This window comes from Crocodylus porosus, unplaced genomic scaffold (assembly GCF_001723895.1).
Source record: "Crocodylus porosus isolate Cpor-Errol unplaced genomic scaffold, CroPor_comp1, whole genome shotgun sequence".
In the NCBI taxonomy this organism is placed as follows: domain Eukaryota; kingdom Metazoa; phylum Chordata; order Crocodylia; family Crocodylidae; genus Crocodylus; species Crocodylus porosus.
In genome coordinates, this window is record NW_017728906.1 from 24,978,574 (window position 1) to 24,996,366 (window position 17,793).

Here is a 17,793-nt window from a genome sequence, read left to right on the forward strand (position 1 = left end):
TGTGCGGGGACCAGGACACCCCTATTGAGATTCAGGATGGACTCAGGAGAAACTCCACCAAGCCTAGGGTCAGGGAGGATGGGATTAGAGAACTTCTGGAGGGGTTGGATGTGTTCAAATCAGCAGGTCCAGATGCTCTAGACCCCAGGGTATTGAGGGAATTGGCAAGTCCTGTCAGACCAACCAGATTGCCTTCTATGATCAGGTCACAAAAGCACTGGACGCAGGTGTCGCAGTGGGTGTAGTCTTTCTGGACTTCAGCAAGGCCTTTGACACTGTCTCCCACCCCATTCTCATTAAAAAGCTAGGTGACTGTGGCATTGATGCTTACACAGTCAGATGGATTGCAAATTGGCTAAGGGGTCATACTCAGAGAGTGGTGGTGGATGGGTCATTTTTGACCTGGAGGGAAGTGGGCAGTGGGGTCACCCAGGGCTTGGTCCTTGGGCTCGCACTGTTCAATTTCTTTATTAGTGACTTGGATGACAGGGTGAAGAGCAGCCTGTTTAAATTCTCAGATGACACCAAGATTTGGGGTGAGGTGGGCACACTAGAAAAGAAGGACAGATTACAGCAGGACCTGAACAGGTTACAGGGGTGGGCACATGAAAATAGGATGGGATTCAATACTGACAAGTGCAGGGTGCTGCACTTGGGAGGTAGGAACCAGCAGCATTCCTATAGGCTGGGGAACTCCCTTCTCAAAAGCATGGTGGCAGAAAGAGATCTTGGGGTCATTATTGACTCCAAGATGAACACGGGCCGACAATGCGAGAACACAGTCAGTAGGGCTAACCGTACCTTGTCCTGCATCCACAGATGCAGCACAAGCAGGGCCAAGGAGGTGATCCTCCCCCTCTATGTGACACTGGTTAGGCCACAGTTGGAATACTGTATCCAGTTCTGGGCACCGCACTTCAGGAGGGATGTGTACATCATGGAGAGGGTCCAAAGGAGGGCCACTCACATGACCCAGGGACAGCAGGGCAGACCCTATTAGAAGAGGCTACAGGACCTTAACCTGCTCAGCCTTTACAAGATAAGGCTGAGGGGAGACCTGGTAGCCATCTATAAACTTACTAGGGAGGACCAACGGGTTTGGGAGCATCTCCCGGAGTAACGAGGAATAATGGCCATAAGCTGCTAGAGAGTAGGTTTAGACTAGACATTAGAAGGCACTACTTCACAGTCAGGGTGGCTAAGATCTGGAACCAACTTCCAAGGGAAGTGGTGTTGGCTCCTACCCTGGGGGCCTTTAAGAGGAGGCTCGATGTTTACCTGGCTGGGGTCATTTGAGCCCAGTTTTCTCTCCTGCTTACGGCAGGGGGTCAGACTAGAAGATCTACAAGGTCCCTTCTGACCCTACGTCTATGAATCTATGAAGATGAGTGGAGGCTGGGAACCCAGCCCCTGCCTATCCCGTGGAGAAGCTCTGTGCAGTTGCTCAGGGAAGTAAGGGAGAGAGAGCACTTGGTTCCCAGCTCCCACTCTCCCTCTGGAGCATCCACCTCTGCATTGCACATGGCTACTCCAGGCAGCTACTGACAAGTTCCATCCCCCATCCCCACTGCCTAGCAGGAGGCTTGCTGGCAGCTGCCTCACATCCAGTGAACCCACTGCTGGGCATGGAAGCCCCGCCCAGCAGGTAGCTTACTGAGAGCTGTATGTCTCAATGAGCATGGGGCCAAGAGGGCTCTTCCCACTATAGGGGCAGCTGTTTCCCAGCGTGGTGCACATCAAGTCCCCTCCCCGGCAGAGCAATGCTGACCCTGTGCATTTTGAGAACAGCCCCATGCCTCTTGCCATCCTCCATGCTAGAATCAAGGGGAGCCTGGAGCTTCCCTTGGCTGTTGCAGTGGGGCAGAGAAGCACAAAAACAGCCCTGTATCAGGCAGCTCCCATTGGGAGCAAATCTGCTCCCAACAGGCAGTGTGCATAGACATGCTCCTGGGGAAGGCTTCCTGTGCAGTAAACCTAATGCACATTCAAAGCACATGTAGAAATGCCCAGAGTTAGTTTTTCTTTATATAGAACACGAGTCCCAAGTTATGACATGCTAAGGAATCTTATACTATCTTCTAATATTCCTCCCCATTTTTACTCCTATAACTTAACTGTGCTTTCACAATGCTGCAAGGAGGGAGAGAAATCCATTGGATCTCTACCAATTTGACTCAACAGAGGAAAAGTCCTTTCTTATTCTTAAAGCAAGTGATTGGTCAGATGAAAGGAATGGGAGGGGCAAACATAAAGGTATCTCCTGAAAGCCCAGGAAAATATTACGTGTGAGTGAGAAGGACCAAGATAACTATTTGGCTGCTCTAATTGCTACTTCTAGTCCAGTCATGGGAGGCAGAGAAACAGCCTGCTTCTTCCTCGCCACCTCATCCGTAATTTCTCCATGTGTAAGTATAGAAGGAAGGGCCCACTTCAGCTACCATATAAGGGATCTGTCCTTTTATTCCAACTGTTGTTTGCCTCTGCCACTGATTTAGACACAAGATAATTCTTTGATCCACTTTGGAAGAATAAGGTGGGTTTTACTTTCCCCTTGAGTTACATTGACCCTTATTTGATAGGATCACCTCTTCTTCTTGACTACTATAAACACATTTAATACATGATCTGGGCAAATTTAACAAAAAGATAAGGACCAAACATGAATTATAGTTTTAACAGGTTATTAAGTATGCCATGGAGCAGTGGTTCTGAACTGGTGTGCCGCAGGAGCCCATGGTGCAATCAGAATATAGCAGGGGTGTGTGGCACAGCTGTGGGGTTGAATTGTCCCATATGTTTTTAAGATGGACATTGGAGTCAAACTGATGAGTAGCTGCAGCAGAAAGATGTACCTGTTTGCATTACATTCTGCAGGCAAAAGCATTGTTTCTACTAAATCTCTTTCATATTTAGGTCCAATGGGCCTCCTGAAAACACAGGCAACCTGGAGATAAAAGAAGAGCTACCAGGAAGAGCTGCAGCAGAAGCAGCACCACTGACTATGTAATGAAATGCAAGCAGCCTGCCTTTCTACTGCAGCCACTTGTCAGTTTGCCTCTGATCTGCCTTCTGAAAACCAGGGTGCACGGTGAAGTTTCAGCTGTTCTACGTGCCTCTATTTCTGGAAGATGCAATGCAGAATTGGACCAAGAAGAGCATGGTCTCCTGCTATGGCTTCTCATGGTTTCTTCTTGATCTGGCTCTGCAGCATGTGCATGATGCAGTTCCACCTGGCTGCAACAGCAATGGTATTGGTGTGAATATAATATAATTATTGATGCATAAACCGCGGTTCGTTTCTCTGGAGGCCCGCAAAAAATCACAGACACACACTCATCAGCCGGCATAAAAGGTTGTATTTGTTTGCAAACAAAGGTCAGAGCAGAGTCAGGTACTCAGATTACTCTGACCAAGCATTGGTATTTGCAAGTGGAATTTATCTTCTCTCTCCTGAGCACGTGTGCAGACACCAGAACTCTTACAGCTACTTCCATTTCATACAAGCATACATGTAGTTACATCACTACATACATCGCATGTATAGTATAATTAGCTACTTAAGTATGCAGGGCGGAGAGGTAAATATGCATCAGCTAATTAAGCATGCCCAGAAACTACAACAGGTCGCCAAGAGTTCAAATCCCCCCCCTTTCAAGGACACAGATAATTGAATTCCAGCTTCTGTAATCAACATGAGAAAGACTAGGGAGAAGCTGGGGGAGGTAAGAAACCTTGAGTAGCATTCCTTCCTATCAAGAGTGAGATGCAGGCTGTGCATTTCTAACATTATGATGACTTAATCAGTTGTTAACACAGTAATTAATCATATAATTATCATCTCTATGTACAATATGCATAAATATGTCAATTAGTTTTTTAATAGAGTGCCACTACTTTTATTAAAACTTTTGATGGGGTGTCTTGAGGCTGAAAAGGTTAAGAAGCACTGCTATGGAGTATAGTGATGCATACTGGATCAGATCATTGCTTTCCTAAGTCTGATACCCTCAAAAAAGGAGGATACATCACCTCTGCACCTCAGGTTGGTGGTGCAACATGGGGTGGGCGAGTGGGACACATGCCTCAGGTGCTACATAAGAGAAGCAGTGCCAAAAGGACAAGAAGGGAATACCTCACTCTGCCACCCTGTGCTCTGCCTGCATGTACCAGCTGCACAAAGCCACTAGGGCAGGCAATGTGTGTTGTTACAGACCACAGGGCATTCTGGCAATTGAGCAGCAGTGGCATTTGCTGCTGCTCAGGGCAGGGGGTGGAAAATTGATCCCATTTTTTGCTACCAAAATCAGCACTTTTTTTTGTCTTCTGGACATTTTTTTGGCTTGGCCTGGCTTGGCAGCAAAAACTGGGGCACATGTTTCCCAGGAAGCACAAAGTCCCTCCAGGGCCAGTCTAGAGAACTACGATTCCCAGAATACCCTGCACTCCATGACACTGCCAGGCTTCTGCTTCCAGCTGTTTCTGCATACTGCAGGCCATAACGCAGGCAGGGAAAGGACGAAGGGAGAAAGGGGAGAAAAAACTGCCTGCCCTGGGTGCATTTTTTTTTTCATCCTAATCTTCTGCCCCAGGTACTGTGCATAGCCAATTGTGTAATGCTGTTTCTGTTACAGGATTTGTTCCTGATCTATAAGTCCCTTAAACATTAATATGATTCCAGCAGGTATAACTGCATGTTGAATTTTCCAGGTCTTAAAATTTCACCTACAATATTTCATGTTCTTAAAGTTCTGTAGTAATGATCACCACAAGCTGTAGGCTTATAATGGAATTTATCTGTTGTAATCTAGCTCCCTCCAGGGACTGTCCAGCCTTTATTACTGTCTTCCTAGTACAACCTATTTAGTAGGCATGGAGCAACAGGACTCTGTGATCACTCCACATCTCCCTTTCTTTACGAAGAACAAAATTCGATTACACCAGCTCAAAAACAATTTCTACACTAAGTTTGTTGGCAGGATTTGGAAGCAAGTCCTGGAAAATATAAGGGTCAAGGAGGAAACAACAGCTGAAGCTCTGGGTCACCAGCAGACAGGAAAAGGAAGCTGGTGTCCAGAACAAGGACAAGACATGGTCAAATATTAGGGAAATTGTGTATCGGAAGCTTGAATATAAATCTTTGGGTCTTTGTTAAGACAGTGGGTTGGGTGCCTTGGAGCCAGCTGCACCACAGGCCACCGAACTCCCCTCTGGTAGAGGATGGGGAGAGAGAGAAAGGAAGAGACTAGAGCAGGAAGGGCTGTGGAAGGGATGAGCAACACCGTGCAGGTCAGGGAAGCTGCTTGCTGTTGATCACCCCATGTTGTGGGCCACTTTAGAGGGCTGGATCTGTCCTGCAAGTTGAGTACTGCTGCTGTAAAGGGGAGCCAAGGGCATGTTATACTGCTCCAGTAACTCATGAAGCAGAAGCAGCAACAACTGGAATCCCAAGTACTAGCATCCAATACAATCATTTCAGTTCCAGGGATTTAATGCGGCAAGCAAGCCCACTGCGCTTCACATCAGGTTAGATCTGATTTTGTTGACTTCTAGTTAAGTCTGTATGTATGAGCTCCAAGTCCCTCCTGCCCCTCTCCAGCTGTTCTGTGTGGGAAACCAGGCTTAGCGGGGGGCAGTGGTAAGACTACACAGGTTTCCCTTCCTATGCCTACTCCCTGATTGGCAGGGAACACCCAGGGGGCACCAGGTAGGAAGGGGGCACCCACCAGTTGCTGCCGCTGCCGCTTTCCCTAGATGAGCCTGGCTCCTTTTGTAGCCTGTCTAGAAATGAGAAGGAGCAAACAGTGACTTTTGAGCTCCCCAACCTCAGGTTAGTGAGATGGCAGGGATAGCAGCAGTGATGAATGGGGAAGGGAACAAAAAAGGGAGATGGGAGGGGATGTGCTACTGAGCAGAGAGCAGAAGGTTGGTGGGAATTCTTACCTGATGTGGGGACTTCAAAAGCTCCCAACTGCTGCTTCCATAACATGGTTGCACCTCTCCCTTTCAGACTATGTCACTGCACTCCCTTGGGATCCACCCCTGAGGATGGCACTTTGGAGACTAACTAAACTATCTAGTTCATCTCTAAGGTGCCACTCTACCATACCTTCTTCCTGATTTCAGACTCACACAGCTAACCACATCTTTATTCATTGGGTTCAGATCTGGAAGAAGCCCAGTCTTGTTCTCTTTGAAGTGTCTGTCAAAACTTTATGGACTTCTACCCACAGGCCATGCTTTCATACAAGCATAGTTAGTATCCTGCTGAAAAATGTCTCTTCCATGCTGTAAATAGCCTCTAAGTATGCTGCTCTGTCATTGCTTCTTCTGAGTTCTCTAGCCCTCCAAGTTCCCAGGGAAAAGCAGAAGTTGTAGCTGGTACTGAAGATTATGTTGTTAGATTTTGGCTTACCTCTGATCCTGGCTAGAATCCTATTAGGGACAATTTTCTGGGCTTTGTGTACTTTTGTTTGTAAGGAAGACTTTCATCATAGATTTCTGGAATGGGTGAATGATAGTACAGAAAACAAAGGGAAGGGAATGCCCAGTTCTTTCCTAGCAAGATAGATATGGGATGTGTTTATATGATGGCTGAGATAGAGTCTATGATGAAGTGGGAATACTATCTTCAGCTTTCCTTCCATTTGACAAGAAAGATCCCATGATCTCTGGAAGCTGGAATTGTTCTGGGGTGACTGTTATAAGAGCAGCGCTGATGGTCTTTTTATAGTGGTAATGTGCATGACTTTGTCATAACAGACCTGCTTTCATAATACTAATATTTAGACAATTGTGACCTTGCTTGATTTGCTTTAAATGTGTTTTCTGGGAATTTCAAGAGCGACCTCTTGTTCTCATCCTTAAGCAGTTTTTTCTTGTGTGTGTTGGATGAGCTCAGTTCTGGAGAAAATTTAAGTATTATCATAAGAATGACATGTAGTTATGGAGTTGCATAAGGAAACTTGCCTTTCCTTTCTAGATTAATTAAGTTTTCTTTGAGCACGTGTTAGCAAGCTTCACTCTGGCTGTGATGAACCCTGAAATGTGTGAAACTTTCCTATTAAAATTTTAATGATGTTTCTTGTTATTATTAATAATTAGATTTAATTTGGTTAATTCATTGTTCATAATATGTTGGTAAGCTGATGAATGTTCTATTAGTGCTAAGTGCTATTTGGCTATATCCTGATCTCCTTAGTTAGGCTAAACATTCATTAACCTTAATAGGAGTAGGGATGCTAAGAATTGACCCATTACTATTATGATTTATTAAAATGAGAAGAAGTGACAGTGTCAAATGAAACATCATAATGTTGTATTGCATCGTGCTTATCAGCTACAGCATGTAATGAACCATGGTCTGTTGCACTCAGCCCAGAAAGGATCATAACTACAACAGGAGGTTAAGGAACAGGGATGTCATTATTTGCACAGAATAGCTGGGAAGAAAAAAAGAAGAAATCGTATGAGACGTTTCTCCTGGGACCCATTCCTGCTTTCTTCCTCCCTCCATTTCCAAGGTGAGAATTGCCACAGGTGTCCAACTACATGGTAATCTCAGCCTGGCTGAACCCACTAAATTTTCTAATGAAGTAAAATTGTTACAGCATGATAATGGAACCTATTGAGAACACTTTGTCCTCTCCCTCCGTGCCAGCTGTAAGGCAAACATACTCATTTTCATCATATTTATCATTTTGGCACTGTTTAGGTTATCATTAAAAAGACTGTGTTGATAGAATTTTTAATTTGGTATTTATGCTTTTGTGTCACAAATAAGCAAGCTGGATCTTCAGCTGCTGAAGTTTAACATGGCTCCGTTGACTTCAGTAATCTCATTCAATTAATACTTTCAAAGGATACAGTTCAACAAACTTGAGTGAGACACTAAAAGGAGTCAAACATGGGAAAAAGTCCTAACAGCTTTTCTACTGTTTAGGTCAGTAAAATTGCCTTTCATTTCTGAATTCTATATATCAAATCTAATGTAAAATAAACAATGCAATATGTTTTCAGAGGCCTATGAAATAATCTCTTAATAGTAAATGTTTAGATACATTTAGGAAATCTTATCATGGAAACTTTCCCCCCAAAGTTTGTAGGCTAAAAATAGTGGTATTTTTCTACAGTGGGAGTAGGAAAGATATGGGCCAGCCTAAAAATTAGAGCCCTGTCATCCAGCCCACGTTGCTGTCCATGGTTCTCGGGCTGGACTTGCACAGTGCCTGTGGTAAGTCCTGGACTGGCCCCCATGTGCTGCATCACCTCTGACTGACCCCCTGTGCCATGCACCATGCATGGGGCTGGGATTGGTGCATGCACCACATGCAGTTGTAAGGTGATTTGTAAGGAAAGCACATCACATTACAATGCACGTATGGCCAGATCCTGAGATGTGCTGAGCACCTCCAGTTCCCATGCAGCCAGTATGGAATATACATTGCACACGATGCACAGGGCCTGTCCAGGGCACGCACTGGATATGGTGCGTGGACCCAGTGTGAGGATGCTGCTTGGGGTTGATGTGGGACGCGGGCACATGCTGCATGCAGCATACAGCCCGCAATGCATGGGACCATTCCAGGCAGTGCCTGCGCCAGACTGGGCCGTCACACTAGATCCAGTGTGTGGGGCCAGTCTGTGGGGCTGATCCAGCCTGCAGACCAGCCCTGCACCATTCATCTGGTATGCAGGGCCTGATGAGTTTGACACCCCAGTACTACAGTATTTGGTTTCTACTCCAACAAAATAGCCCCAGTTTCCTAGGGACATTTCCCTGATGATGACTTTATAAACAAAGAGATTTTCTTGGTTTTGCAGATGTTCAAAATGACCTGTGTTTTTATTGTAGGTATTCTGGTATCTCTGGAGTTAATGTAATTCCCTGCCAATGCAGGGCAGCCTTTTGGTTTGTGATTAACCATTCCTTGCCTGTAGTACCTGCCAAACAGTACTTGTTATCAAGCCCTGAACTGATTCAGTCTTTTACTGAACTTAATTTTAACGTTTCTTAACTTACATGGAGGCAGGGTAGGTCCCAACCCATATTGAATACAAACAGATGGATATAAGTCACTGAGAGCCAAGCCAACTCCTGTTCTGAGGCTCATTTGGATAACTTTTCCAGCCAAAGAAGGCCTAAGTCTCCTCTGGGGAACCTTCTCCTCTCTCCATGTTCTAGATCAGTGTCAGGACTATGAAGTGTGGACCTAACCAAGCTCTGATCTGTTAGAACATTAGCAAAAAAGAGGTGCTGACTTTTCAGGAAATACACCCTGAATCCCTCCTCTTATCCTTCCCTGAGCTTGTTTGGGTTAAAAGCTTTCCTTTTATTCCCTCTACCAACTCTCCTATTAGAAAATGGAGTTACCACTGGAGAAGGGACTGCTTGGGAGGTTGTAGGAAAGGAAACATGCTGCTGTAGTGGTAGAGCTGGAATCTGTGCTCCAGGCTGAGGTGATGGAGGGAACAGAGAGGAGGAGGACAGGAGGCATCTTTTTGTTTGCTGATAAAAGTGATGGAGTGCTTTTGGGAATAAATACCTGCAGCCTTTCAGGAGGCAGGAAGGCCATCCCTTGACCAACTACTGAAAAGATTCACTGGCTGAAGATGATTGTATGGCATTGAACTACTCTAAAAGGTTCTTCAAGTTGCTGTAAAGGGACATGTCCAAGGTCTTCTTGAGACTATAAAACACCTGTATAAATTAGAATAATTCAATATTTTGTCAAGGGACCAGGAAAGGCATCTGGTGCAGCTTAGGAGATGAAATTATCTATAGACATCTTGGAGAAATCGAAAGTTTGAATTAATTTTACTTCAAAAGTGTAGTCTACTATGCACGGAGACATAAAAATGGATGGAGATAGGCTTTCCAGTATGCCATAAATTACACCATTTGCAAAGGATGATTTCTTAAACTATGTATTTGCTTAAGTAAGAAAGCAGCCTGTCACTACCAAGGGATGACTGTATCTGCAGTAATGTACTGTATTTGGTCAAAGGAGTTTTTAATCAAAAAAGACAGGGAGTAGTTTTTTCCCTATTTTGCATATGAGAAAATGAGGCATAAAAGGATTGTCTCCGCAAGACTGCACATGAAGTCCTTAAGAGAGAAAAAAATTGGACTGAACCTAGGTCTTCTGTGTTCTTCCCATACATTAACCACAAGGCTATACTTTTTTTCTTTTCCCTCCTAGATTTTATTTTAAATTGGATGATTATAAAATGCCTTGTCCTTCACATAGTTTCATAGTTGGTAGGGTCAGAAGGGACCTGAGAAGATCATCAAGTCTAACCCCCTGCTGTGGCAGGAAAAAGTACTGGGGTCAAATGACCCTGGCAAGGTGTTCATCCAGCCTCCTTTTAAAGACCCCCAGGGTAGGAGCCAGCACCACTTCACATGGAAGTCCCAGATCCTAGCCACCTGAACCGTGAAGTAGCACCTCCTGATGTCTAGTCTGAATCTACCCTCTGCCAGCTTGTGACCATTATTCCTAGTCACTCCTGGTAGTGCTTGGGGGAACAGGGACTCCCCCATTGCCTTCTGGTCCCCTCTGACTAGTTTGTAACAGGCCACTAGATCCCCCCTCAGCCTTCTCTTGTGGAGGCTGAACAGGTTCAGGTCCCGTAGCCTCTCCTCATAGGGCCTGCCTTGCTGACCCTTGATCATGTGAGTGGCCCTCCTCTGGACCCTCTCCATGTTGTCCACATCCCTCCTGGAGTGTGGCGCCCAAAACTGGATGAAGTACTCCAACTGTGGCCTGACCAGTGTCACGTAGTTGGGGAGGATCACCTCCTTGGATCTGCTTGAGATGCATCTGTGGATGCATGACAAGGTACAGTTGGCCTTCCTGACCGCGTCCCCACACTGTTGGCCCATGTTCATTTTGGCATCAATAATGACACCAAGATCCTTTTCAGCCTCTTCACTGATGAGAAGGGAGTCCCCCAGCCTGTAGGTATGCTGCTGGTTCTTCCTCCCCACGTGCAGTACCTTGCACTTGTCAGTGTTGAAACCCATCCTATTCTCATCCGCCCACCCCTGTAACCTGTCTAGGTCTGATTGCAGCCTATTCCTCCCTTCTAGCATACCCACATCCCCCCACATCTTAGTGTCATCTGCAAATTTGAACAGGGTGCTTTTCACCCACTCATCCAAGTTGCTGATGAAGATGTTGAGCAGTGCGGGCCCGAGGACCGAGCCCTGCGGAACCCCACTGCCCACATCCCTCCAGGTCGAATAAGACCCATCCATCACCACTCTCTGGGTGTGGCCCGCCAGCCAATTAGTGACCCATCTGACTGTGTAGGTATGAATGCCACAGTCTCCTAGTTTTTTAATGAGAATAGAGTGAGAAACAGTGTCGAAGGCCTTCCTAAAGTACAGAAAGACTATGTCCACCTTGACATCTGCATCCAAGGATTTGGTGACCTGGTCATAGAAGGCAACCAGGTTGGTCTGACAGGACTTGCCTCTGATGAACCCATGTTGGTTGCCCCTAAGCATAATCTCCCCTGGTGGCCCCTCACAGACATGCGCCAGGATAATTCTCTCAAAAAGCTTACCCAGGACCAAAGTAAGATTAACTGGCCTATAGTTTCCTGGGTCCTCCTTCCTCCCTTTTTTGAAAATGGGAACCACATTGGCCCTTTTCCAGTCCTCCGGCACAATGCCCGAGCACCATGAGTGTTCATAAAGCCATGCCAGGAGTCCCGCAATGACCGCTGCTAATTCCCTCAGCAGTTTGGGGTGGAGATTGTCAGGAACTGCTGATTTAAATACACTCAGTCCCTCCAGAAGTTCCGTGACTAGGTCTTCTCTGACCCTCTCTGACCCTAGGCCTGGATGTGGCTCCCCTGGGGTCTACGGGGGTCCTGGTGGGCGGGGGATGACCCAGTCCCTGCTCAGAAAAATGGAGGCAAAGAAATTGTTAAATAGGTTAGTTTTGCTGTCTGGTGCTACAACCAGATTTCCTAGCATGTTCTGCAGAGGCCACACGTTACCTGGTACCTTCTTTTTATCCCCTGTGTATTTAAAAAAAGGACTTCTTGTTGTCCTTGATCTGGATAGCTAGTCCCAGTTCCATCTCTGCCTTGGCCTTCCTGACAGCCCCACTACAGCCCCAAGCAATAGAGGTATAGTCCTCCCTGGTGATGGCCCCTCATTTCCATTGGGTGTATGCTTCCTTTTTAGCTAGGAGACATTCCTGGATGCTTTTGGTGAGCCATGGGGGCTTTTGCGCCCTCTTGCCCCCTTTGATCTGTGTTGGGATTACCTCCCTTTGGGCTTGGAGGAGCATCTCCCTAAGAACCACTCTTCTTGGACACCCAACTCCCCGCCCCTCCCGGACCTCAGTGCCTCCCTAACTATTCTCCTTAGCTCGTTGAAATCTGCCCTCCTGAAGTCCAAGGCTGCTGCCTTGCTGCAGGCCCTTGCCATCTTGCACTGGATGGTGAATTCCAGCAGGTGATGATTGCAGTTGCCCAGGTGGTCCAGCACCTGCAGCCCTCTCACCAGGTTTTCGGCCATGGCCAGGACCAACAAGGTGTCTCCTCTGGTTGGGCTGTGCACCTCCTGGGTTAGATGAAGGCCTGTATCTCAGCTAGGAACATATGTGAGCGGTCAGACCTGGCTGACTGCTCTTCCCAGCAGATGTCTGGAAAGTTTAGGTCACCCATGATGACCACATCCTTTGACCTAACTGCCTCCATGAGCTGACTTAAGAATTCCCAGTCTAGCTCTTCCTCTTGGTTGGGTGGTCTGTAGTGGACCCCCACCATTAAGTCCCTTTCCCCTCAACTTCCTTGTATTCTAACCCAGAGCACTTCAGTGTGCCCCTCCTCTGACCTTGTGCTACTTGATGAGGACGTGTATTCCTCATCAAGTAGCGCCACACCCCCACCTTTTCTACCTGTCCTATCCCTCCTGTACAGCCTATAGCCCTTGATATTTACTGCCCAGTCATGCATTGGGTCCCACCATGTTTCAGTGAGCCCCACTATGTCTTGGTTAGTGTTAGCTAGCAGGAGGGTAAGTTCCTCCTGCTTGTTCTCCATACTACAAGCTTTTAACTTAAATTATTTCCGGAACTGCAACCAAAAACTACTGCATGACAGTATACCCAAATTTGTAATGCATAAATACCCAAATTTGGCCCCTTTTGCAAGTGTCTTTCTTAACATCTTGAGACGAGGAGAAAAGCTGAAGCATTCACGTGATATTTTGAAAGAAACTCGATAGAGTGAATCTCCTTCCTGCAGAACTGAGAGAATAATTTGTATATTTTTAATAAATGTTCACAAATGTCAATAGGGGATTAACTACCATCAGGTTGAATATTATTTTCTTTGGTAGGGCATGCCTAATAAGTGTCCTATCAGGGCTGAACAGAATACTTTTTACCCATCCCACAACTGTTTCTCCTTAATAGAATGTATTTAACACAAATACATCTTTGTTCATAGTCTCTGGGGGCAGCTACACATGGGCTTTACTGTGGAGATGACTACCTCCGTGGTAAAGCATCATGGTCTACACATGCAACACTATTCGGCCAGAGTAAACTAATTAACTCTGCCTGACACAAGTACTATCCTCAGGCAAGAGTTATTTACTCCACTGTAACACACAAGTAGATGGTGACCAGGGCAGGCTGGGCATGAGGGTGCTACAGTGCAGGGACTACTGCCAGCTAGCCCCATACTGTAGCATTTTTGTGCCCCAGTCAGCCCCTCCAGAGCACATCGAGCCAGGGCAGAGTGGCTCTGGGCTGGCAGGCTGATCCCCACCTCCCCCACACCAGATCCTCTTTCAACTGGGATTGTGCCACCCTGGCTTAACATGCTGCAGTCCCAGGCACATGTGTAAATGTTGCACCCATGAGCAATAAATTCTGGTGTGAACTGTGCTAGAGTTTATTCAGGTATATTAATTGCATGTGTAGATGTGACCTCTGAGAACTAGTTCAATTTTGTGAGAGTTACAGAAAACTGTTTTTTTATTTCTTCTGCAAACTTTTTGCAAGTTTCTGTGTATGAACTCAGCATATCAGTTTTCCTGAAATAAATCTTACAGCATATTTTCTGCAAATAATATCCTGTTTATGTACCATAAATAAGTCCAGCAGGAAGGACAACAGTGGGGGGGCACTGTGTGTGTGCGTGCGCTATGTGCATGTTATACATCTGATAGAGCAGCCATCAGAAGGTACTGTTGGAATACTTACCTCATGAAATCCATACCTCAATGTAGTTGCCAAAAAAATCCAGATGATCATTTTAAAATTTTTGTTCAACTTTTGGGAACCTATAAAGAACATTTGTTTTCCAGAAAATAGACTGATGCAAACTGAAGATTAAAGCAGCTTTTCTGACCACACACTGTACCAGACAAAGTTTCTTGATGTTGCTTGCACATAGAGAAGTTAAATAAATGTATTTTTTCTGCTGTCTCTAACCTATGATGTTTTAATCAAACACATTGCTTCTAGGATTGTGCACTGGACAGCTAAGCTGGTTCCCAAACCAGTTGGTCTTCATATAATAGATATAGATTTTGTAGCCTTATTTCATTTGAAATATAGAAATGTGAGTTGTAAGTCTCTTGAGTCCCCCTTACCTTTATACAGGTGAACAAGTCAAGTAGTTAAATGTCCCTAATAAAAGCAAAACTTAGTATGAGCCATCTTTCTTTATTTTAATTGGAACATGTGCACTCAAAAAATATTATATTACAAGCCATATACTTTGGGCTCCAATATTGTTAGATGGCAAGACACCTTTGTATAATTCACAAAAAAATTGGAAAGAGCCTGCATTGTCTTTGTTTTCAACAATTGTAGATAAACACTGTGAATTGTACTACAAATCTGGTAAACAGCTTCTTGTTCATTGCATGCAATAAAAACTATATCCATTGGTAGATATGGATGGCTGAACAGTCACCCACATAAACAGTATCAAAGTGCTTTATTGGCTATCTGCCACTTTTCAGTTAATTCCATGATAATGAATGACATCTCTGCAGTCTACTGTCCCTTACTGACTTCCTACTTACAAAGCAAAAAGGTATTAAATTTCTACTCCTGATTTTTTTTCTCTATCTCTCTGTCTCTTTCAATAACATAACAAGTTGCTATAATTTGACTTAACCCTTCTCTTCAATTGTGATCTGATAATGGTATCAATCAATCAGAGTAACTTTTTGTAGAATATTTAATTCTCTGTCCCCAAAATGCTGGGCAACAAATTCTAGTCCTGTTGTCTGATTTCTAGGTGACTTCCTCAAAAAGAATTTGAGGTGTGGATTCATCCCATCCAAATTTTCCACCTTATTTATCTAAATCCATTCCAACATATCTTCCTATAGATACATGTTATCTATTTGTGAACCAAAAACCTCATACTGAGCTCAGGATGCATTCCAGTATTGTATTTTTTTTATTGTTTCAGCTAGTTCACTAACTCTAAGTAAGGAATCTGAAGGCCTCAAAATCATTGATAACTTGCATTCATTCTGGGCTGTGGTGGCAAACTGGGGCCAGCTATGGCTCTTCAGAGTTGTCATTTTGAGTCTGGTTTCAGCTGTGCTGAAGGCCACCCCCCACTGGGTCTTGTAGATGTGGAAGTCCAAGGCAGCCAGGGGGTGTACTAGCCACCCCTCACTTCATTGTGTGTTATTGAAGGGAAATGTATCTTGTAAAAAGATTTTGTTCAATCACTCTTCCCTGCCTGTGGGTAACAAGGTGGAGCAGGTAAAAGTGAAATATAAAAATGTGCAGAATGCAAGCAGAGACCTATGTAACATTTACTTCAGTTCTTCCGTAAAAAATTAAGTATTTTTTAAAGGGAGACATAAGCCTGTGCTGGTGTCATGCAAAGGTTTGAATTTCCCAAAGTAAACTCTGGTTCAGGATTTGTTCTCAGAATGAAATGTTTGTCCCAGTACTTTTATTGTTTGCTTTACTTCAATATATATTTATAATCCAAGGCAACTCCATTGGTGTCAGTGGAATTTCTCAGAGAATTCTGCATATTTTTCCTTGAATAAATATTCTTTCTGTCTTCATGAAGGAGTCCCAACACAATTTATGAACAAGGTTATGCAGGGCCTTGTACTAGTACCTAGTATCTACTAGGGCTGTGCAAAATGGCACCATTCTGTTTCAACTTGCATTTCAAGGGAACAGCGTTTGGTTTCAAATTTTGTTTTGATTCAAAACTGCTGTTCCATTTTGTTTTGTTGAAACAGTGCTGCTGTTTCGATGTTTCACCTATAGGCTATAATAGGAAAGCTCAAAACAGCCTCTCTCATCTAGCAGGCAGCCCAACCCCAGGCAGGCTGCAGGGGCTGTGCCAGTCCTCCCAGTGTTGCGGGCCCCCATCTGCCTGCCAGATGAAGGAGGGATGCCACCGGGGACTGGAGAGCTGGGGAAGGGAACCGAGCCCCCTCGTTCAATTCCCCTCCCCAGCATGACTATCGGACTGGGGAAACAAACTCAGCCCACCTGGGCTGAGTTCCCCTCCCCAGTGCAACCATTGGAATGTACTTTCGAAACAGTTCAACTAGCCTTGTTTTGAGGCTGTTTCAAAGCCCTTTCATTTCATTTCAATTTTACTGTTTCAAGCTTAAAATGAGTCAACACAGTGTCAAAACAAAACAGCCAGCATAATTTTGCACAGCCCTAGTATCTATATAGCAAAAGAAATAGTTGCAGCTTGAGAAAGTAAAGGGTGTAAGAACATCTATAGCTAGTCACTGTGACTACAAGGTATGTATCTTCCTACATACACAACAAAGACAAAGAAGTGTCTTTTTTCACTAAGCTGAGCAGACTATGTGAAAATACAGTTGTAGAAGTATGGCTGCTCTTTATGCAGTAGATAACCTTACTGATCATTGTGGTAGGAGAAAATTATGGAAATATGAACAGCTATATAATCACATTAAAAAAAAGTCAGGTTTTGATTCACTGGAGCATTTGCGCATTAGATACAGTAGTTATGAAGTAAAAAATGTTTTGCTAAATATTTAAACTGTACCTGCTAAAGTGTAGATTGGACATTTTCCACCTAAATTATTCTCCTGTTTTGTGACTTATCAAACCCTGCCAGTAATTCATCAAAATCTGACAGTAATGAAGCATCAATTCTTTTATAAAAAGGATAGTCAGCAAATACTATATGTGGCAAGTGTTTTCTGACCTCGACAGGAGGAAAAATTGAGATAGAAAGAGAGCATAAACTGGCTGTTCTTGTACTGCTGATCTTGGTATTGTTTCTGTGGTTGTAGAAGGGCATTGCAACTGGTAGCTGCCCTATGGCTACTTTAATAAGGATGCTAGAGGGCAGAAGAAAGCATGAGTTTTTAAAATGTTTGAACAAGCTAAATGGATACATAAGTATCATGTCCTGTTACCTCAGGATCCTATTCTAAAGAAAAATTCAAAAGCCTCATGGCAAACAGAAGGAGAAGTTAATCATTATCCATGTTTTGCCTCTGTCCTGTGCCACCATTTTGTCAGGATTCCAAAAAGAAGGCAACAAAATGGAGGCTGCTTGTACTCTGAATAGTACTTGCTTCAAATTAGTGCCAGATTTTAACCAAGTGTGGAGATCATTGCATAGACATAAAGGGGTATATCACAAAGCTCCCTAGGGGATTTTCTGCATGAATCCACACACGGCTACTCCCCTCTTTGCCTGCTCCAAAAATCTATTGTATGCTACATTTGCCTTCCTGCAGTGAGTACAGTAAGACATTCATCTGTATAAGCCACACAAAGTATCACA